At 39.3% G+C, this 24,595-nt stretch overlaps 1 long non-coding RNA gene across 1 annotated transcript in view; it reads right to left on the reverse strand.

The window, feature by feature from the left end:
• Positions 1-3,309: 3,309 nt before the first annotated feature.
• LOC139178910 (uncharacterized) overlaps positions 3,310-24,595 on the reverse strand; it is a 59,535-nt gene continuing 38,249 nt past the window's right edge. The window contains exon 3 of the long non-coding RNA XR_011563321.1: positions 3,310-4,155. This is a non-coding gene — a long non-coding RNA (uncharacterized lncRNA). The remainder of the gene's footprint in view (positions 4,156-24,595) is intronic.

Below are 24,595 nucleotides of genomic sequence, written 5' to 3' on the forward strand. Positions count from 1 at the left end.
AGATTCTTCCCATCTCTCAACTTTTTTTCTCAGGGCGTGTTGAGTGCCCTTATCTTGAGAAGGCTGCTATAGCTTTTCGGCATCCCCTTTTTATATGTCAATGCCAGAAGTCAAAATACGGTAAGAAAAATTCATACTTTTTTCTGGACACTTTTTTAAAGAGCTAAGAAACATTTCTCTAAAGCTTTCCCTCATACTTCATTAGCCAGAGCCGGGTCATAAGGCCCTTTCTAAATAGCTCATTGATAAAGGAAATTAAATTACCACAAGTGATTTATATAAATCAAAATTTATTGGAGCTAGAGCTGTCCTTTCTTCAAGGACATGATGCATAAAAAAAAAATGTGGGTAGTATATCAGAACAAAATTTGTTTTTTTTAGCAAAAGTGGAGCCTAGCTCCAGTTGTCAACAAATAAAGTCCACGACCACAGAGCTATCTCATGATTGCCAGGCACAAGAAGAAAGACAGGGAAACGCTAAAACAGGAAAGTTGGAGATCAGTGGAAAAAGAAAGAAAAAAAAATTGAAATCTTGTGTATAGCAGGTGTTTGATAATTGCTGATGACAGGAAATGCATGAAATATAATTTACAACAAAGTTAATCTGACACATATTTAATGATATGTGTTGTTCCATGACATTTCAGGCCAATAGTTTAGTAGTCTGCATAAATAATTGTAATTAGTACTACTTTTTGACAGATCTTTATAGCTTTTGATCTTCCATTGTTAATTAGTTTAAGAACAAGAAGCAAGCATCAATGTTCAGAGGCTTTTTATTTTCACTCTTCTTAAGAAACAGTTGAACCTTCATCATATACTTACTGACAAGTGCTGGAATGGTTCCCCAAGAAGTGAAATAACCCATGATTCCTCTACTCATCCTCACCTACCTGATGGGATCCAGAAATGAGCCACCCCACCTCCATTTCCTTTGAGAAGTAACCAGTGGCAGCTAAACATGTCAAAGTATCAGGACCTATTGCTGTCTGACCAATCAAATCTGTAGGTGAGGCTTTTCAGAAAGCATAGCAATGAGTAACTGGTTCCAGATATTTCCCAATTCTGATAAGGAAGGAGGGACTGGAATCACAGTGCAAGTTCATAAGAGGTTTCCACCACGGTTAACAGACACAGCACACTAGATAATAATTGGGAAATCTGGCTCTTCTTTGGCCAGATCCTTTAATGGTTAAAGTGTTGTTTCCATAAAGGTAAAGAATGTGCTTGGTAATAACCCATCTCTAAATTTCCTTCCAGCTCTACCTTTAATAATTCCAACTTACCATTTCCCTTTAGGCCAGAATAGTTTAATTCAATTATGAGCAGACACACAGAATTGTATCTGAGGTGATTTTGTATATTACTGATTTTAACGAGTTAAATCGATTCCTAGAAATTTAGGTTTGTTGTCCAACTCTTTGCGGCCCCATGAACTGCAGCATGCCTAGCTTCCCTGTCCTTCCCTATCTCCCAGAGTTTGCTCAAACTCACATCTGTCTTCACAGGATCAGGGTCTTTTCCAATGAGTCGACTCTTCACATCTGGTGGCTAAATTTAGGTTAGTCTCTGCAGTTTGACATTGCCAATAAAGAGCTCTACTATAATCTAAATGTGGGCTAGTTTCTAGAGAAAAGGTAAAGCATTTTGTTACATATTATTCTCTTTTTGGAACCCTGAGCCCAAGTTTGAAGTTTCTGAAGCCAGTCCAAAGAAAACTGAGATCAAGCAAGACTATTATTCTCTATTATTATTATTGTTTTTTTTGTTCTCTTCTATTGGTGGCGTAAGAAACTCCTTTGATGCAGCATCATTAGAATGCCAAAAATGGGCAATTTCTGAGGAATGTACACTCTTTCTTTGATCCTGAGAATGTATCTTCCAGACAACCCCCAACTTTGCAAGGTTAGACATTCTTGCTGATTAGCCTTGAATTCCTGGGTGGACCCTCCCCAGGCCATCTGAGATGTGACCACACTGGTCAGAGAATTTGTTCAAGTGCTCCATCCCAAGAAGCTCTCTCCATGTGCCCATGTCCCTGTGCCAGCATCCTCTCCCTTTTCTCCCACTCAGGGTGTCACTAGTCTTTTTACAATGTCACTGTGGATCTCAAATCCTTGCCTACCCAGTATGCTGACCAAAAACTGTGCCTTGGCAAGACCAGGGCACAGAATCCACCTCTCTCTTCTGGGAGAGTCCACTGCCCATGCCCTACCAGGAGCAGTCTCTGCTCTCATCTCCAGCCCCACCTTCAGCTAGACCACGCTGACCTCCGGACTCTTTCTCAGAGAAATAGTGAACGGTTTTACTGCCCTGGGAAGAAATGTGGCTCCTGGACATAGCCTGATTCTGCTGGCTCTTCCCACCTACCTCTTCATCTTTTTCTTGGGGGGATCTGAGGAAAGTGGGAGCCTTGGGGTTATGTTTTCTCTTTGGTGCTGTGCTTACACATTGGCAGGAAGAGTCTAAGGTGAGGATTCTAGAGCTCCTCAAGGAAGGGCTCAGAAACGCTCATCTGTCTTCTTGAGTCACCAGAGTCTATTTAAACTGTCACCGAGCAGACTTGGAACAATTATTTGCACACCAGCAGACTTGGAACAATTATTTGCACACCAGCACATGTGTGCTTGGCTCCCCAGGTGGCACTAGTGGTAATGAATCCACCTGCCAATGCAGGAGACACAAGAGATGCGGCTTTGATCCTTGGGGTTCCAGAAGATCCCCTGGAGTAGGAAGTGGCAGCCCACTCCAGTATTCTTGCCTGAAGATCCTATGGAAAGAGGAGCCTGGCAGGCTACAGTCCATGAGGCCACACAAAATCAGACATGACTGAATGACTGAGAACAGAGCACATGTGCTTATATTATTTGTCACCCCAAGTGCCCAGCTTTCTAGAAGGAGGGGCTTCTACTTCCAAGGTACACTCAGCCCTGATGTTCCAAAACCTGTACAGTTTATGAGCCCCGTTCAGTCAACATCTCCCCTTGTCCTGAGCAGTTCTCAAGTACCAGATTTTACATTCATCGAGTTTACTGATGGAATTAAAGCAAAGGAACTAGCATGCATATAACTTTCTCTGGGAGGGTTGAGCCCACTAGCATAATTTTGTCTTTCTTTATGCTTACCTACTCTTCAGAATAAGTGTTATTGCTGAAAAAGCACATTTCAAGTTTGGAAAATCTTAAAGTATGACACAATCATAGCATCTTAGTCCAAAAATGTGTACAAGAAGGGGAAATGTTAGTAAATATTTGCTAATTTTCACACATTTACTGATTGTTGTTTGGAATGTCTTGCTTAATCTTACTTGATTTCACTGAAATTGGAGGAGATTTACTAATTGGAGAAGATACGCACATTGGACCCAACCCCAGCGTATGCTTTGCAAATTTAATTAGAAACTGGCTAGTGTGACTTGGTGAGAGTAGGTTATATTTGCTGAACTGGAGACGAGAAATTTTCTTTTGTTTCTTTTAAGCAAGATTCAGGTGGTTCAATAAACACCACTTAACTGGGACAGACTTGATCAGGGAAGTTGCTGAATTGGGAAACCAATTAAGTCTAATGATAATTAGCATGTGCTGCTGCTTAATTGGGATAGGTGGTCCACGGAGTTGGTATCACTGTAGGTAATTAAATGATGCTCTTGGCGGATATGAGATAGAGTCTTCTTGATACTTTCAAGACTGAAGGCAATTTATTTCCTCTCTTGATCATGCTATTGCTAGTTGAGGAAAACTCAATTTCTAAATGATGCCTTCAAAAGTTCTACTTGTTTTGAAAGGACTTCTTTGTGTGTGTGTGTGTGTGTGCATTTCTCTCTCTAAATGGACTGGCAAGAAATAAAAGTTTTATGCATTTTTTCAAATGCAAAGAATGAGACATGGAGAGTTGAAGTGACTTCCCCATAGTTATCACCATATCATGGTCAAATGTGGATAAGAACAGGGAACTTCAGTATTCCTCCCCAGTGATTCAGCACAGGGTTCCTCAGTTGGCTGTCAGGTTCAGAGAGGCCCGATGGGGCCGTGGGAAGAGGCCTCCTGATGCTTGTCACTACCCCACAGAGATGAGAGCTTTGCCTCGCTGGGCTTCAGGGTGCTGCTTTTATTAAATGAAGGTGTGGGACTAAAGAGTCACGAAGATTCCTTCCAGCTGTAAAAACAAAAGTACTTCAGTTTTGTGGCATTAACTTAAAAATTGTCATCGGAAAAAAAACTTCATCATTACCAGTTATAAAACCTTTCATTATATGGCTGTGCATGCTCAATCACTCAGTCGTGTCTGACTCTTTGCAACCACATGGAGTAGCCCACAAGGCTCCTCTGTCCAAGGGATTTTTCAGGCAAGGATACTGGAGTGGGTTGCCATTTTCCTTCTCCACGGGATCTTCCCAACCCAGGGGTTCAAACCTGTGTTTCCTGTGTCTCCTGCACTGCAGGCAGATTCTTTACCTGATGAGCCATCAGGGAAGCCCCATTATATGGCCAGGTCACTGGCAAAAAGTAATAATGATCTCAGGCCCTACATTTAAAAAAGTATTACTGCACAAGATGTAGCTGTGTGCTTCTTGTAAGGTTGGAAGAGAAGTGGGGCTGGGTCCTCGTGGAATGATTTTTTGTCTGGGCTGTGAAAAAAGCATGAGTTCACAGAGCGGAGAAGAAAATGGAAGAGATACTCATGAGTCTGGACAATCTGAAAAGCATAAGGAAATGAATTACAATAGGAAAAGAAAGTAGAAGACAGTGAAATGTGCTCAGTTCTGTGAAAGGCAGAAAAACCTGAGTGTGCAACGATGAAGAACACTGGTTCCCAGGAGTCCTACAGGACAAGACAGTTGAATAACCTTGAACATAGCACCCAGAAAAGATGGGATTGGGGAAACCAGGCTCTACCAGGAAGAATGTCCTGAAGGCCCAGAGAACACATGAATAGCAGTTATTAGTGGGATCTACTCTACAATTTTTTGGATTTAGATATGAATTCAAGATACTGAATCCAAAACTCCTTTCTTCTATTTTTCCTATAAAAGTCAGCATACTACCAAGCCTTTGGACCCCAAGACACTCAATCATAATAGAAATGTGATGATTAAATAATGTGTAGCATCCAGCCTCCCCTAGCTCTTTTTTTCCTTTCTTAATTTGTCTCCCTGAGCTCATCATTACCAAGAAACGTCACATTCCTCCAAGAAACTTACACATTACCTCTAAGAAACGTCACCATCAATTCTCTCAATAGATCGTTGATGACTCATAATTTGAATATTATCTTAATTGGCAGAATCCTATACTGTCCTTTGAACTTGAAGATTGCTTTAAATCTCCTATTGACCTGCTAACAGTAAATTCTGTCTAAATATTTATTTGGGGGTCATGGTGTGGAGATAAATATCAGAGAAATATATGTAAACATATGCACATATATACACTCAGATAGAGATGAAAATATAATTTTCTTATATTTTAAAAACAAAATGATATGAACTTTAGTATGTGTGTTTTTTTTTAAATGATTTTGTTTCACCCATTAGACACATGCCAGTTTATAGCCAGTGAAAGGGCACATTTAGGTGACTTTACTCTGTTCCTATTTGTGCTATTACATGCAGGCTTGTAAAAAGTCAGTGAAGCATTGCCAGCTACAGTGTGAGAGAATGCATATGGTTGATTTAAGAATAAATCAACAAACAAATAGACATAGAATTTCCTGTGAACTGCTTCAAGCTCAGCTGCCATTGTCTTTGTGGAGGAGTTACTGACGTTCAAGAGAAAGACCAGTAAGAGATCACCAGTAAGAATCTGATGACGGTGGCCCTAAGCTAAATGGCAAGAGTTCCAAGCTCCATTGTGAAATTTACCTACTTCTATTGCCCTTCTTCCTGAATTTTGTAAATATAAAAGTCTACTTCTGGTGTCAACTGCGCATTATCCTGTTACATTACTTATCATTTTATTATTCAGATGGCCCTTGACGAAAGATACCTTTGGTGTACACATAAACTTTCTGAACATTTCCTTCATTAAGAAAAAACCTATCCATCTGGAAGTAAGGGCCCTCGTATAAGTAAATCAACAGTATCTCCTTGAAGTGTGTTCTTTGCTGTCACTTGGGAAGTGCAGTCAGGCACACAGGGAACGGAACTCTGGAGCACCTGCAATAACTCCAGTCAAGCTCCTTGACCATGGGGACAAAGCAGTTCACTGAAGCTTCAGCTCTGGTGACCTTTATACTCTCAATGCTTTACCGCTTGATTAAAAATGTGCTCATGCTTCAAGGCAGATTGCCGACGGGCTTTATAATAAGGCACAAACACACGGAGAGATTTACCAGAGGTACTTTATGTGACCATTTTTCGGGAATATGATTTTGTTTAGGAAGTTACTAGAGCCGGAATGACAACTGCTCTGTAAGTCCCTGGTAAGTTTTCCAAATCAGTTCATGTGGAAATCAAATTGCACCTGAGCAAATATTGAAGGGTGGAGCAAAAGGACGGAATAGCTTTCATTTTGCAACCACAAAGATTACAATAGCTCAGGCACATATTTTAGGAAAACAGTTTTTCTTCTGTGAAATCACTTTGCGTGAAATTGCAAGATCAATTTTGGTGGCGTGGATAACCTGAGTTGTTTTTTTCACAACAATAGCCTTCAGGAGAATTAGGATGTAACTCCTCATGGAAAAATAAATGGGAAAAAGAGCTCACCTTATGTTTTGCCACCTAACAAATAACATTAGTGATGCTGGTAGATCGTAGAAGGCAGATGGTACGACATGATGGTCGATGGAAAAACATAATCTAGAAATTGATAAAAGCACTCCAAATCTTTCTCTAAAAAGATGACAGTCATAAAACAGGGCCAATATTTAAAAATTGATAATGATAATAATAGTTACTTGTAGAGTGTTTAATGTTCTGAATACTATTCAAAGAGCTCTATAGGTTTCCATCACCTAATCCTCACAACGCTTCTGTGAGTTAAGTACAATCATTACTTGGTCGCATCACAAGGAAACTTAAGCTTCTTGTTCTATGTTATACAGAGATTAGAGAGATATTAAGCATCTTGTTATATGCTATATAGACATTATGGTAGAACTCAAACTGACACAGTCTAATTCTGAAGACTTTCGCTTAAGCCACATATGACACAATTGCCACGTTTACTTTAGTTATAAACAAAGATGGCCTCAGTGACCAGAGATGGTCAACCCATCAATACCAGGGTATCTGTTTTGAAATAAACTTTAAAAAGTAGGAAAGATTCCACCAAGTTCTTCTTGAGCAGCAAGATCACCTGAGTAAACTAGTATCTCTTTCACAACTTTGAGGCAAAGAAGATTACAGTGGGTGAAAATATGAACTTTTGGAGCCAGACACACCAACACAGAAAGTGCAGCCAAGTCCCAATATACATTTGGCAAGTTAGATACCTTTATCTCCTCCATTACAGGCAGATTGTTTACCATCGGAGCCACCAGGGAAACCCGTCTATGCCTATTTTCACATCAAGAAAGTGATGATAAAAATAGTCACTTCAAATATTTTTTAAAATTAGGACTAAAACAGGTGATATTCCTCAACTGCTTAGTCAATGACACTTAATATGCAACCAATCAAGGGCAACTGTCACTATTATTTCTTAAAAACATATGAATAAGGAGCATTAACTAGAGCTGGAAATTGCAACTTATTTGCTATTTCTTATTTTCTATTCAATATACTCTTTCTTTTCTCTCTCTTCCTTCTTTTCCTATGGATATTATGAAGGGGAATGTTCCTCCTGTAATAGTATTTTTATAATATCGAGTTTTAACTCTTTGGGAAAAAAGTAGTTGTGTAAATTTACCTATAAGTAGCAATGAGGGATTAAAGAAGAAACTGAGATAAAAGTCAGTCTATGGGTGGCTCAGACGATAAAGAATCTGCCTGCAATGCGGGAGATCTGGGTTTGATCCCTGGATAGGGAAGATCCCCTGCAGAAGGTAATGGCAACCCACTCCAGTATTCTTGCCTGGAGAATTCCATGAACAGAGGAACCTGGTGGGCTACAGTCCACGGGGTCTCAAAGAGTCGGACACAACTGAGTGACTAACGCTTTCACTTTTTTCATGGGCAAGGGAAATGATCTTTTAGGGGGTGGTGATAAATTAAATTAATAAATTGAAAACAGAAAGCATGAAAAAGAGAGAGGGGACATGTCTTATACCAAACAAAGAACATGCCTAGAAAAAATTTGACAGGAGGTGTTAAAAACTGCCAAGTATGATCCGAATTATTTGAGACTATCCTTTGGTATGGGCTTCCCAGGTGGCTCAGTGGTAAAGAATCTGCCTGCAGTGCAAGAAATGCTGGTTTGATCCCTGGGCTGAGAAGATTCCCTGGAGAAGAGAAGAGCAACCCACTCCAGTCTTCTTGCCTGGAGAATCCCATGGACAGGGGAGCCTGGTGGGCTACATACAGTCCATGGGGTCTCAAAGAGTTGGACATGGATGAGCATGAACACCCTTTGGTATAAGTCCATGATTCTCAAACTTAGCTCTACTTCAACAGCTGGGAAGGCTTAAGTTTTGTTTTGTTTTGTTTTTTTAAATTGTGGCAAATATAACATAAAATTTACCACTTTAATCTTGTGGCTTGTGTTCCATTCAGTAGTATTCATTATATTCACACTGTTTTGCTACCATCACCATGGACCTTCCTCAGAGCCTTTTAATCTAGTCAAACTGGCCTTTCTCCCTCAATCCAGTTCCTGGCAAGAACCTTTCTACTTTCTGTCTCTATAAATTTGACTGTGTTATCCATTAAGTAAGTGGAATTACACGATATTTGTCCTTTTGTGACTGGCTTACTTACTTAGCATAATGTCCTCAAGGTTCATCCATGTTATATAGCCTGTGTCAGCGTTCCCTTAATTTCCTTTTTTTTTTTAAAGCTGAGTAACATTCTATTGCACGTATATATATTTTGTTTGTCCATTCATCATTTGATGGACATTTGTGTTGCTTCCATCTTTCAGCTTTTGTGAATAACACTGCTATGAACATGAGTGTACAAAAATCTGAGCCCCTGTTTTCAATCCTATTCAGATTTCCCACTTTTTTTTCATGATTCAGTCATGAAAAGTTGTGTGTTTCTAGGAATTGGTTTATTTCATCTAGCTTATCCAGTTTGTTTATATACATTGTTCATGGTACTCTCTTAGAAGCCTTCATGTTTCTATAAAATAGGTAGTAATGTACCCTATTTTTTTACTTCTGATTTTATTTGAGTCTTGTCTCTTTTCTCATAGTCAACATAGCTAAAGGTTTGCCAATTTTGTTAATTTTTCTGAAAAACCACTTCTGGGTTGTGTTTATTTTCTCTATTGTTGGGGAGGCTTTTTAAAAAGTGCTAATATCCTGTTCCCAGATGTCCTGCTTTAATTTAGTGTGAGAAGGAGTTTGGATATCAGTATTTTCTAAAAGCTTCCTTGGTGGTTTTAATGTGTAACCACATTTTAGAATCACTGATATAAGAAATTCTTGAGTCTGGAAGTACTTAATGGCATTTCATAATTCAGTATTTAGGTTTATGACAGGGGAATTCTTGTAGAAGATAATGCAAAATAATGCTAATCGAATGGGTCAGTAAAAAGTGGTGAGCTGGAATTTTAATGCTGGGTTCCTCTCTTTCCTCATAATGAATGACTACTTGTGTTATGACAATGTAGTTAATAAATATTCACAATAGATTAGGTGTTGTATTGAATAAGCAAAGTGTACTGTTAATCCCTGCACTCAAAAAAAACTGACAAGAGTCAAGAGAACCAAACATGTATCATTTGTAAAACTTTCATCTCTAATACTTCTGAGTTCATTTCCCAAGTTTACTTCCCATTAACTCCCTGTTCCTAGAACTACCAAAACAAAACTTTCCAAGGAATTCCAACTTTAGTATTTCATGTAATCTAAGACACCATCAATTTTAAAATGTAATAATTTTAAATGTTTTAATAAAATCTCCCCAAATGGCACTTTCAATAAAGATTATGACACTGCATCAATTGTAAAATGCATCCTAGGTTAAGAGATATTAAAATGTGAAAAAATAAGTATCTTTGGATCAATGAAATATGCAATGTTTCTCCTCACCTGAGCAGAAAGATAGATTGATAGGGGACAAAATAACACTGGGCTTCCCTGGTAGCTCAGATGGTAAAGAATCTGCCTGCAATGCAGGCAACCTGGGTTCAATCCCTGGGTCATGAAGATCCCCTGTAGAAGGGAATGGCTACCCACTCCAGTACTCTTGCCTGGAGAAGTGTATGGACATAAGGGTCAGGCGGGCTACAGTCCGTGGAATTGCAAACAGTTGGACATGACTGAACAGCTAACATTTACACATGCCAAGGGATACTTGCATTTATATGGCTAACCAAAGGTTGGCTGTGTATCTGTTTATCTGGGATAGTGGACTTCTGCTGTAAGAGTCAAAAGAACACAAGAGATGTGTTCTTGATGTCTCTTCCAGGGCTTTTAATATAATTCAAAACTTTAATGTTTACCAGATAACTCAAGACATGTGCTTTTGATAGAAGGGGCAGTCAGACCATGTCTGTTCTAGATATTTGCTCTTGCAAATATTTATCTTATCCAAGTTGGGATAAAGCCAGTTTATCTCAGTCCAAGTCTCCACCTCAGTTATGCCGAGAAAGCAGACAAAATGAAGCATCTGGATCAGATGAAATGGCAAGACCACAAATCTGAATCCACGCCATGCTGGTGGTCTTGCAGAACCAAATGCAATGTGAAGGACTCTCCCATGATATTTGGGAATTTGACCAGATCAGAGGAGGAAATTCATAGTGGAAGATGTGAATATTAAAATATTCCAGGAAATTCTAGAAGATCATGATTACTTTTGACCCAAACAATTAAAATGACCTGCCAACGTATATGGAGAAGGCAGTGGCAACCCACTCCAGTACTCTTGCCTGGAAAATCCCATGGACAGAGGAGCCTGGTAGGCTGCAGTCCATGGGGTCACTAGGAGTCAGACACGACTGAGCGACTTCACTTTCACTTTTCACTTTCATGCAATGGAGAAGGAAATGGCAACCCACTCCAGTATTCTCGCCTGGAGGATCCCAGGGATGGGGGAGCCTGGTGGGCTACCATCTATGGGGTCACACAGAGTCGAACATGACTGAAGTGACTTAGCAGCAGCAGCAGCAGCAGCAGCCAACATATGTGGCTGTGCTGCCAGGTTAGAACTCAGGTCAAGTTTTCTGCGCAGAAAATCAAGACCCCTTGGTTTATCCGCTTTTCCTCTCACACTTTTCTCTTCCTACATACATATTTTGTGAAGATTTTTTTAAAGTTTCCTCATATAATATGCTACTCTCACTCGGTTTTTTCCTCCTTTGAAAATGTAAAAGACTCCTTTAAATAGAATGTGCTTTGTCAAATCCAAGATAACAAAGGATTAAAGAAACAGCCAGCTGTTTTCGACAGAAGTGGGGAAGTAACAAGCTAGAAATATTTCTGTTTTATGCATGTTAGCTGCTGTTAGGTTTCTCCTTCCTTATTTTATTGTCTAGTCCCTTGGGGAGGGGCACCAGCTTTTTACCCTCCACCCTTGATTGTCAAATCTTATGAGGAAAAAGCGACAGTGACTAATATTTAAGTCCTCTCAAATTATCCACCCCACCCCCCACTGTCTCCCAAACACAGACAGTGCAAACTCATAGTTTCATATGCAGCCTTTTAGTTTTTTGACTTGGGGATATAATCCTTTTTTAACTTCTCATCTTTAAAAATGCATGAAAAAGGGTGAAGGTAGCTGAAACTAATAACAACCAAGAATAAGAACTTGGTTCCTGGACAGACTTCTGGAACCCCGAATAGCCAAAGCAATCCTGAGAAAGAAGCACAAAGCTAGAGTCATCACATGCCCTTATTTCAAACTATATTACAAAGCTATAGTAAACAAAACAGTATGGCATTGATATAAAAATAAACAGATCAATGGAACAAAATAGAATGCCCAGGAAGAAACTCACATGTATATGGTCAACTAATTCATGACAAAGGAGCCAAGAATATACCATAGGGAAAGGAGAGTTTCTTCAATAAATTGTATTGGGAAAACTGGACAGCCACATGCAAAAGAATGAAACTGAATCACTTCTCTTACACTATACACAAAAAAGTGAACATAAAATGGATTAAAGGTTTGAATGTAAGACTTGAAACCATAAAACTCTGAGGAAAAAACAGGCAGTAAGCGTCTTGGCATTAGTCTTGCCAATGATTTTTTTAGATTTGACAACAAAAGCGAAGGCAACAAAAGCAAAAATAAATAAGTGGGGCTACATCAAACTGAAAGTTTCTGCATGGCAGAAGAAACCACCAACAAAGTGAAAAGGAAGCCCCATTCAGTGGGTGTAAGTACTTGCAGGTCATATATCTTAAAGGCAGTCAACATTCAACATATATAAAGGACTTCTACAACTCAATATGCAAAACACAAAGAACTTGATTTTAAGATGGGTAGAGGATCTGCACAGACCTTTCCCAAAGAAGACATGTTGATGGCAAATAGGTACAAGAAAAGATGCTCTATGTCACTAATCATAGGGAAATGCAAATCAAAAACATAATGAAATATCACCTCACACCTGTTACAATGACTATTTTCAAAAAGATAAGAAATGAAAAGCATTGGTAAGGATGTGGAGAAAAGGGAACCCTTCTGGTACACTCTTGATGGTAATGTAAATTGGTGCAGGCACTATGGAGAATAGTAGGGAGGTTCCTCAAAAAAATAAAAACAGAACTACCATATGATCCAGAAATTCCATTTCTGAACATTTATCCAAAGAAAATGAAAACATAAACTCAAAAAGATACATGCATCTGATGTTCTTTACAGTATTATTTACAATAGCCAAGAAATGGAAGCAACTTAAGTATTCATCAACACACAAATGGATAAAGAAAATATGGTATATATACAATGAGTTATTATTCAGCTATGAAAAAAATGAAATCTTGCCATTTATGATGGACCTTAAGGGCATTATGCTAAATGAAATTAGTTAGACAGAGAAAGATAAAAACCAGATTATCTTACTTATGCATGGAATCTAAAACAAACAAGCTCAAACTCAGATACACAGAACAGATTGTTGGCTGCTAGAGATGGGGGTAGAGGTGGATGAAATGTGTGAAGGGAGTCAAAAGGAGATACACACTTTCTGGTACAAAATAAATAAGTTTTGAGGATGTGATACACAGCATGGTGACTGTAATTAATAATAGTCCTCTACATTCAAACCTTCAAGTTGCCAACTTCCAAAGATGCAGACACGTGTTCACAGGTCCAAACACCATAAGTGAGCTCATGTGTCTGGCGTACATTGTCCTGTGTGTGCATCCGCTACAAGTGGTTGTGCTTTTGTGTACCTTACTGTACTGAGTACTGTATAGAGTACAGTAGTACAGTATCTTTATTTCAAGCCCAGGGTGTCGGAAAGCAAGTGTAAAAGCTGTGGTGATGTAGCTAGTACTGCAAAGATGTGCCAGGAATTGAAGACATAGAGAAAGAATGAAGAGAGAAGAACCAGACATTCACAATGCAGGAAATGGCAAGGGCCACTCGAACATAGGATCACGTTATCTATGATGAGAGAAAAGGAGCTACCACCTAGACATCACTGGATTGTTATTCAAGAGGGTAAATAGAATTGAATCCAGCAAGGATCCAGTATGGATGTGAGAGTTGGACTATAAAGAAAGCTGAGTGCTGAAGAATTGATGCTTTTGAACTGTGGTGTTGGAGAAGACTCTTGAGAATCCCTTGGACTGCAAGGAGATCCAACCAGTCCATCCTAAAGGAAATCAGTCCTGAATATTCATTGGAAGAACTGATGCGGAAGCTGAAACTCCAACACTTTGGCCACCTGATGCGAAGAGCTGACTCATTTGAAAAGACCCTGATTCTGGGAAAGATTGAAGGTGGGAGGAGAAGGGGATGACAGAGGATGAGATGGTTAAATGGCATCACTGACTCAATGGACATGAATTTGAGTAAATTCCGGGAGTTGGTGATGGACAGGGAGGCCTGGCGTGCTGCAGCCCATGGGGTCACAAAGAGTTGGACACGACTGAGTGACTGAACTGAACTGAACCTGTGCCATCAATGTCAGGCATCAGTGAAATTTCAGCTTGCCCTCCATCTCCTATTGGTAATCATTCTTCAGCTACACCATCTCTCACCTCCTCTCCCTTCTCCAGTTAGTAACTCTTTTTGCTTGTTTAACTATGCTCAAACTACCACACAATTGCACTCATCTCACACACTAGTAAAGTAATGCTTAAAATTCTCCAAGCCAGGCTTTAGCAATACATGAACCGTGAACTTCCAGATGTTCAACCTGGTTTAAGAAAAGGCAGAGGAGCCCGGCTAGCTCAGTCGGTAGAGCATGAGACTCTTAATAAATGACCCAATCAAAAAATGGGCCAAAGAACTAAATAGACATTTCTCCAAAGAAGACATACAGATGGCTAACAAACACATGAAAAGATGCTCAACATCACTCATTATCAGAGAAATGCAAATCAAAATCACTATGAGGTACCATTTCACGCCAGTCAGAATGGCTGCAATCCATAAGTCTACAAGCAATAAATGCTGGAGAGGGTGTGGAGAAAAGGGAACCCTCTTACACTGTTGGTGGGAATGCAAACTAGTACAGCCACTATGGAGAACAGTGTGGAGATTCCTTAAAAAACTGGAACTAGAACTGCCTTATGATCCAGCAATCCCACTGCTGGGCATACACACTGAGGAAACCAGAAGGGAAAGAGACATGTGTACCCCAATGTTCATCGCAGCACTGTTTATAATAGCCAGGACATGGAAGCAACCTATATGCCCATCAGCAGATGAATGGATAAGAAAGCTGTGGTACATATACACAATGGAGTATTACTCAGCCATTAAAAAGAATACATTTGAATCAGTTCTAATGAGATGGATGAAACTGGAACCTATTATACAGAGTGAAGTAAGCCAGAAAGAAAAACACCAATACAGTATACTAACGCATATATATGGAATTTAGAAAGATGGTAACAATAACCCTGTGTACGAGACAGCAAAAGAGATACCGATGTATAGATCAGTCTTATGGACTCTGTGGGAGAGGGAGAGGGTGGGGAGATTTGGGAGAATAGCATCGAAACACGTATATCATGTATGAAACGAGTTGCCAGTCCAGGTTTGATGCACGGTACTGGATGCTTGGGGCTGGTGCACTGGGACGACCCAGAGGGAGGGTAGGGGAGGGAGGAGGGAGGAGGGTTCAGGATGGGGAACATGGGTATACCTGTGGTGGATTCATTTTGATATTGGGCAAAACTAATACAATATTGTAAAGTTTAAAAATAAAATCAAATTAAAAAAAAAGAAAAGAAAAGGCAGAGGAACCAGAGATCAAATGGCCAACTTCTGCTGGATCATGGAAAAAGCAAGAAAGTTCCAGAAAAACATCTATTTCTGCTTTATTGACTATGCCAAAGCCTTTGACTGTGTGGATCACAATAAACTGTGGAAAATTCTGAAAGAGATGGGAATACCAGACCACATGACCTGCCTCTTGAGAAACCTGTATGCAGGTCAGGAAGCAACAGTTAGAACTGGACTGGAACAGACTGTTCCAAATAGGAAAAGGAGTACGTTAAGGCTGTGTATTGTCACCCTGCTTATTTAACTTATATGCAGAGTACATCATGAGAAACGCTGGGCTGGAGAAAGCACAAGCTGCAATCGAGATTGCTGGGAGAAATATCAATAACCTCAGATATGCAGATGACACCACCCTTATGGCAGAAAGTGAAGAAGAACTAAAGAGCCTCTTGATGAAAGTGAAAAAGGAGAGTCAAAAAGTTGGCTTAAAACTCAACATTCAGAAAACGAAGATCATGGCATCCAGTCCCATGACTTCGTGGCAAATGGATGGGGAAACAGTTGGAACAGTGGCTGACTTTATTTTTCTGGGCTCCAAAATCACTGCAGATGGTGATTTCAGCCATGAAATTAAAAGACACTTACTCCTTGGAAGGAAAGTTATGACTAACCTAGATAGCATATTGAAAAGCAGAGACATTACTTTGTCGACAAAGGTCCATCTAGTCAAGGCTGTGGTTTTTCCAATGGTCATGTATGGATGTGAGAGTTAGACTATAAAGAAAGCTGAGCGCAGAAGAATTGATGCTTTTGAACTGTGGTGTTGGAGAAGACTCTTGAGAGTCCCTTGGACTGCAAGGAGATCCAACCAGTCCATCTTAAAGGAGATCAATCCTGGGTGTTCAATGGAGGGACTGGTGTTGAAGCTGAAACTCCAATACTTTGGCCACCTGATGCGAAGAGCTAACTCATTGGAAAAGACTCTGATGCTGGGAAAGATTGAGGGTAGGAGGAGAAGGGGACGATCAGAGGATGAGATGGTTGGATGGCATCACTGACTCAATGGATATGAGTTTGGGTAAACTCCAGGAGTTGGTGATGGACAGGGAGGCCTGGTGTGCTGTGGTTCATGGGGTCGCAAAGAATCGGATGTGACTGAGTGACTGAACTGACTGACTTGCCTGTTTCCTCTCTGTGGGCCCCTGACATCTATTGTACTATACCACTGTAGTCTTCAAGGTACTGTACTATAAGATTAAAAATGTTTTATTTTTTTTTTAATGTATTATTTGTGTAAAAAGTATTGTAAACCTATTATAGTCCAGTACTGAGGGGTATGGATAGAGAGAGATACTCAATCTCTGGTGTCTTTTTTATAAGGGCACTAATTGCATCACGAAAGCCCCACTCTCATGAACTCATCCAACCCTAATTAGCTCTTAAAGGTTCCATGTCTAGATACCATCACATTGGTGACAAAGGCTTCAACATGGGAATTTTGGGAGGAACACAAGCATTTCAGTTATACATATTTATACACATACACACACTCACACACAAAGAGTGTTAAAATGTTAGCAATGGCTATTATTGTAGCTTAATCTGAAAGTCCACAATGGTTTTTTACCATTAGTTTTATATGTTTTTTTGCCATCAAAGTGTTCTGTGCCTTATTTTTGTTACTTATGCTATTTCATTGACATATATATATCATCTGAGCCACCAAGGAAGCCCCAAAATACTGGAGTGGGTAGTCTATCTGTTCTCCAGGGGATCTTCCTGACCCAGGACTCAAACCAGGGTCTACTGCAGTGCAGGTGGATAGATGCTGGTTCAATTCCTGGGTTGGGAAGATCCCCTGGAGAGGGATAGGCTACCCATTCCAGTATTCTTGGGCTTCCCTGGTGGCTCAGACGGTTAAGAATCTGCCTGCAGTTCTGCCTGCAGTATGGGAGACTTGGGTTCAATCCCTGGGTTGGGAAGATCCCTTGGAGGAGGGCATGGTAACCCACTCCAGTATTCTTGCCTGGAAAATCCCATGGAGACAGAAGCCTGGCGGGCTACAGTCCGTGGGGTTGCAAAGAGTTGGACATAACTGAGCAACTAAGCACAGCACACATTTCATACTCTTTTCCTCACTCCTTTTTCCCCTTCCTTCCTTTCTTCCTTCTTTCAGAAGTCACCTCATAACATACCTTCTATATATGTAAGAGCAAGCCTCTTACAACTTGCTCTGAGATCAATTTTCTTTGAACAAGACCCTTGCACCATTATAGTACAGATGCCCCTCTGCAATCGTCTCAGTGCTGTATGAGAGACTGAAGCAACTTTCTAAGGATACATTTTCTATTTATTTTATTATCTTTGTATGAGGATAAGGACCATAATGGCATAGAAGTTAAGACCATGGATTCTTAAATCAGATTTCCTGGGTTCATTTTTCAGTTATATTATTAGTAGTGTTACAATCTTAGACAAGCAATTTAATCCAGCAGTACTTTCATTTCATATCTATAAAATGAGAGGAATAAACATAAATACTTTACAGACATGTTGTAGGAGACCAATGAGTTCATGTATTTAAAGCCCTTAGAATAGTGTTTGTGCGTATGAAGTACCAAATGAATGTTATTTACTATTATTATGATGCTCTAACACGATTTCTACTTCTAATGGATTGTTTCTTAACGCCTCTAGACTATGTTTACTTTAAATCTATTATTTTTAAATATATCTGTTATCAGTCATGATACTTGGTTTTGGAACTTAACTGCCTTTCTCTCCAGAGATATCAGATTTATAATTTTTTGTGTGTGAAAAATCTCTTTTCTCATCTGCATAGCTGTATTTCATTCTTTGGCAATTTATCATTCCATTTTCATAAGCCAGAAGAATGAATCCCAAGTTTTGATAACATATATAGAGTCAACCATTCTTTTCTGAAATATTATTTTAAAGGTCATTATATTTCAACTAGAAAAACAAACAAAAAAATGCTTCTCTTCCTTCCTTTCTTGTTTCCTCCCTTTTCAAGGCTTTCAATATATTATCCACTCTTGAATTTAACTTTTAAAAATTTACACGTTGCAATTTTATTTGGGCCTGTTATTCATTCTTACGTGTATTCACAGGATACAGTTTGGGTCACCAGGTTTGGTGAGTCTGGCAGATACTTAATCGTGCAAACTTGTAGCCGTAACACTAGAAATAGCAGGATTCGAGGAATCAGGGCATCTGTGATCAAGTCTCAGGCTTTCCGGGAATAGCCTGTGCAAGTCACTTCATTTCATGAAGTGTTAAAAATTTTTTTTTCCTTCTAAAAAATGAGAAATGCAACTGGAGATCTTTAAAGCCCCTTTCAGTTTGGAAAACACTTAGATTCTAGGAAGATGGCATTTGTCTATGATCAAGCCACAGCAGCCTGAACTACACTCTTTGAACCCCAAAGCAGATTACCAATGCCATGTACCCCTTCTTCTATAGGGTTAACAGCAGGATTGCTTGAATTTCTTATACCTGTAAGATGTACTTGACTTTGGTAAAATATGGATGGGGTAACTGCTGTCATTTATGTGTGAAGAGCTGAGTGGTCAAATTTTAAAACCTTAACCTTCTCCAACCAGCAAATGCTCCTGGGTGCCTTCCCAGCCTAAGAATGATGCTTATGTTAAGAAAGAAGGAAAACTGATAATTAACATACATTTTATTTTATTTAAACCTATCTAATGGTTAGCGAGATTATTCTTGGCGCTCATTTCTACCTAATGAACTTGCAGTTTGTTTAACTAGAACAGAAGGAAATTTCCAAAGATGGTTCACACTGGCTGTCGCTGTTCTGTAAATGGAGTCACCTTTAAAAGGCGTTATTTCCTTCTCTCTGTTTAGGTTGTGCTTCAGTGAAGAAGTTGTCCAACTAAATCCTATGAAGTGTGTTTCTCCCTTCATGTCACAGAGTTCACAGAGTCACAGTTTGATCAGTGTTCAGAAAGAGAAATTTTTTTCCCTTTCAAAATTGTGTGGGTTGAAAAATCCTCCTTGCTGTCAAGCTCTGCATGACTAATAAATGTTACCTGTATCAAGTCTTCTAATTATCTCTAAGATTTTGGATTTTAGAGCCAGCAATTTTATTATTTTACCATCTGCCAGAATATTTTTGGCAGGGTTCAGTAGAAAAATAGGCAATGTGGATGAAAACTTAACTCATTAAATACTAAACCTAAGAACAATGCCATGGAGTTTTGCTTAAGCAAAGCTGCTACTGCATTTGGTACCACTAGGTCCATGAAGAATTTGAGTGCTTGCCATGCCTTATCCTCTGACATGTCATTCACACAAAAGAAATTAAAGAGGGAGAAAAAACTATTTTCTATGACAGTTAATGTATAATTTCTTCTGAGAGTGTTTTCTTACTTAAATGACTTATAAGTTATTGCAAATTAACAAAGAAAATTAAAAACACAGTTATACATTTAAAAAATATTTTCCCAGTAATAATGTTTGTATTGAGACTTAGGGTGTCTTTGTGATCCTTATAAATTCTTCCATCACACAGGGAATGTAGGTATATGAATTGCAGGCTGCCTGAATAGTTTAAATATTTCATAGATTGATTAAATTGCTTCTTAACAAAAACACTGCATGTATACTCTTTTGCCTAAAGTAGATACCTATCTTTCTCTGCTATAAAGATGCCACACTACCATTTTAATGGAGAATTGATGTGATAGTATGCCCCATGCGTCATGCTGAATGATTATACTGAATGATTATCATGATTATACTGATACTCAGCCAGTATACCTGTTCACATGTGTTTCTACATCTTTGAGCCTGTATTTGAACTCCAACTCTGCCACTTCCCATCTAGCCATAAGGAAATTATTTAACCTTGTCCCTGTGTCTCTCAGATTCTGCCTCCAGTCTAGGGATGATCACAGTACTGGTTTCAGGAGATGGATGTGAAGGTTACATGAGTTAATGTGCATGAAACATGTAGAACACTAGCGTACAGTGATCCTTCAATAAATGTTACCAATATGTAAATATTATTTATATTATTTGACCTAGAAATTGTGTTAAGAGAAACTTCTTAAAACATGTATGTATGCAGAGAGATACATGCCTCAACATTTATAATAGAATAAATATGGAAGCAATTATAATAACCAAATACAAGAGAAGTGCGAACAGAAAGAACAAGCATATGGTGGTGTGGCTATTGTTGTTGTTCAGTCACTAAGTCGTGTCCAACTCTTTTCAACCTTATGAGCTGCAGTGTGCCAGACTTCCCTGTCCTTCACTGTCTCCTGGAGTTTGCTCAAACTCATACTTGTGTTTACTGAGTCAGTGATGCCATTCTACTATCTCATCCTCTGTCGCCCCCTTCTCCTAGAAAATTAAATGAAGTATGTAAAGATTTGAGCTTCCCTGGTAGCTCAGCGGTAAAGAATCTGCCTGCAAATGCAGGAGATGCTGGTTTAATCCCTGGGCCAGAAAGATCTCCCGGAGAAGGAAATGGCAGCCCACTCCAGTATTCTTGTCTGGCAAATCTCTTGGACAGAGACCTTGGTGGGCTACAGGCTGTCGGATCACAAAAGAGTTGGACATGACCGAACAACCAAGTAACAACATATAAAGATTTACATATCAATTCCAATTTTATAATATAAAATAATAGAGACATGGCACAAAATTGATCTAAATATAATTTCACTTCTATAAATCAGTAAAGAAAGAGGGAATGAAATATAAAATGGTGTAAATATACAGGGATGATCAGACTTATGGATGATTTTATTTGTTCACATCTTTGGGCTTTTTCTTGTAATAAATATGACTTCAGAAATAAAGAGACAGAGAGATTTTACTGTTACTCAATGTCTCTCTACCTCCCCAGGCATCTTTTGACTATGGAGATAATCAGCCAGTGCCTCTGACCAAGCCATGTTTTAATCCAAGAGTAACTACCCTTGGAGAATATCGCCTGTTTCCGGGAGTAAGAAGAAAATGGTCTGCACCATGGCAACATGTATTACTACTGGCTGCCCAGTGGAGCAAAAGGTACAAGCAATGAGAGTAAGGGGAACTCCTAGAAAGCTCTCCCGAGGCCAGACTGTATATGTGCACCCCGGAGCTCTCCCACTGGGAGCCATTTCCTACATTGGGACTCAGTCGTTTTGTTCCTCCTCAAGATATTTAGTCAAACTTTTTGTTAGTTACAGAGGCCTCTCCAAATTTGAGTTGAAGGGAAAAAAGCCAGAACCTGGAATAGTTCTTTACTTACTGTTGTTGTGTAGTCTCTCAGTCGTGTCTGACTCTTTGTAACCCCATGGACTGCGGCACACCAGGCTTCCCTGTCCTTCATTATCTCCTGGAGTTTACTCAAACTCATGTCCATTGAGTTGATAAAAATATCTGCTACATCAGATTATATTTGGTTGATGAGTATTTCAATATGACTATAGGACAAAATCAGAGAAGGCAATGTCACCCCACTCCAGTACTCTTGCCTGGAATATCCCATAGGTGGAGGAGCCCGGTAGGCTGCAGTCCATGGAGTCTCGAAGAGTCAGACATGACTGAGCGACTTCACTTTCACGTTTCACTTTCATGCATTGGAGAGGGAAATGGCAACCCACTCCAGTGTTCTTGCCTGGAGAATCCCAGGGATGGGGGAGCCTGGTGGGCTGCCGTCTATGGGGTCGCCCAGAGTCAGACACGACTGAAGTGACTTAGCATAGGACAAAATAGATGTCAAAGAGGAAATAAGTTGGGATAATTAATGTGGAAATTAGGCTAGGAGTATAATCATTATTGAACAGCATGAATTTTTTTGAATAAGAGTAATATGAACCAATAAATTATTTTTTTATTTTCAAAATCTTTATTTTAATAAAACATTATCTGATATCCCATTTATATAACTCTAATAAATCCAGAGATTCTCTGGTTGAATAAAGGATTGAAAGTACCCTAGACATTGGAGCACTGCTGGAAATACCTGCTTAAAGGTTAGAAGATGCGGCCAATATCTCCTGTGAACCCCTGAGTTATTTAGAGAGATGCTTGTGGTAGGCTTTTAAAGAATTATGCATGTGCTAATTCACAGGTAGAGTGAATTTTATTTCTCTCTAATGAACTCTTATGGTCAAACTGTATTAACAATGGAACTTTACTAGAGAAAAGAAGATGTAAAAATGTGTATGAAGAAACAAAAAGAAATATTGCACAAATGACCTCTTCCCCTAACTTATGACTGTTCACAAGAAAAAAAATGCATATATATACACACTATATCACTGACATGTAAGCTCTAAGTATGTTGACTTGTTTCTTGAGCAGAGTAGGAGTCTCTAATGTCAGAAATACACAGAAATTTTAACTAAATAAAAACTGTTATAAACATTATAAGAAAAGAACATAGTAGTACAAATTTTAAACAACTTAGTTTTGAAAGACTAGATACAAAATACAGGTATCAAGAACCCCTCAAATAAAATAATAACATTATGCAAAGAGCTGACTCATTTGAAAAGACCCTGATGCTGGGAATGATTGAGGGCAGGAGGAGAAGGGGACGACAGAGGATGAGATGGTTGGATGGCATCACCGACTCGATGGACATGGGTTTGGGTGGACTCTGGGAGTTGGTGATGGACAGGGAGGCCTGGTGTGTTGCGGTTCATGGGGTTGCAAAGAGTTGGACACGAGTGAGCGACTGAACTGAACTGAACTGCAGATGTTAATTTGTATTCTACAGAGAAAAGATAATTCATTTTTAAAGGTATTAAAAGCTCTAGAGGAAAACATCAATACATTTTAAAAGGTAAAACTTTGACTAATCACATTCTCATTGTTGAATTGCTGCTAAAAAATTTTGGAACAATATTTAAAGATTAAGGAGTCACCATTAAAAATGGGAAAAACCCAGCTTCTTAGAGATTAAAATATATCTACTAAATATCACTGACATCAAATTATAAATTAAAATGTTGACTGTGTGGATCACAACAAACTATGGAAAATTCTTAAAGAGATGGGAATACCAGACTACCTGACGTGTCTCCTGAAAAGTCTGTATGCAGGTCAAGAAGCAACAGTTAGAACTGGACATGGAACAACAGACTGGTTCCAAATCAGGAAAGGAGTAAATCAAGGCTGTATATTGTCACCCTGCTTATTTAGCTTATATGCAGAGTAGACCATGAGAAATGCTGAGTTGGATGAAACACAAACTGAAATCAAGATTGATGGGAAAATATCAATAAGCTCAGATATGCAGATGATACCACCCTTATGGCAGAAAGTGAAGAAGAACTAAAAAGCCTCTTGAAAGACTCTCCTCTTTCAGGAGAGTGAAAAAGCTGGCTTAAAACTCAACATTCAGAAAACTAAGATCATGGCATCCAGTCCCATCACTTTATGGCAAATAGATGGAGGAACAGTGGAAACAATGAGAGACTAATTTTTTGGGCCCCAAAACCACTGCAGATGGTGATTGCAGCCATGAAATTAAAAGATGCTTGCTCCTTGGAAGAAAGCTATGACCAAACTAGATATCATATTAAAAAGCAGAGACATTATTTTACCAACTAAGGTCTGTCTAGTCAAGGCTATGGTTTTTCCAGTGCTCATGTATGGATGTGAGAATTGGACTATAAAGAAAGTTGAGCACTAAAGAATTGATGCCTTTGAACTGTGGTGTTGAAGAAGACCCTTTAGAGTCCCTTGGACTGCAAGGAGATCTGATCAGTCCATCCTAAAGGAAATCAGTCCTGAATATTCTTTGGAAGCACTGATGCTGAAGCTGAAACTCCAATACTTTGGCTACCTGATGTGAAGAACTGACTCATTTCAAAAGACCCTGATGCTGGGAAACGTTGAAGGCAGGAGGAGAGGGGGTCGACAGAGGATGAGATGGTTGGATGCCATCACCGACTCAATGGACATGAGTTTGAGTAGGCTCTGGAAGGTGGAAATGGACAGGGAAGCCTGGCATGCTGCAGTCTATGGGGTCACAAAGAGTTGGACACGACAGAGCAACTGAACTGATACATTAAGATTGGCCAGAGTGTAGAAAAATGTTCTTGAATATATACTATTGTTGTATGAACTGGTATAGTCTTTTGTGGAGAGCAGTGT

This window comes from Bos indicus, chromosome 23 (genome assembly GCF_029378745.1).
Source record: "Bos indicus isolate NIAB-ARS_2022 breed Sahiwal x Tharparkar chromosome 23, NIAB-ARS_B.indTharparkar_mat_pri_1.0, whole genome shotgun sequence".
In the NCBI taxonomy this organism is placed as follows: domain Eukaryota; kingdom Metazoa; phylum Chordata; class Mammalia; order Artiodactyla; family Bovidae; genus Bos; species Bos indicus.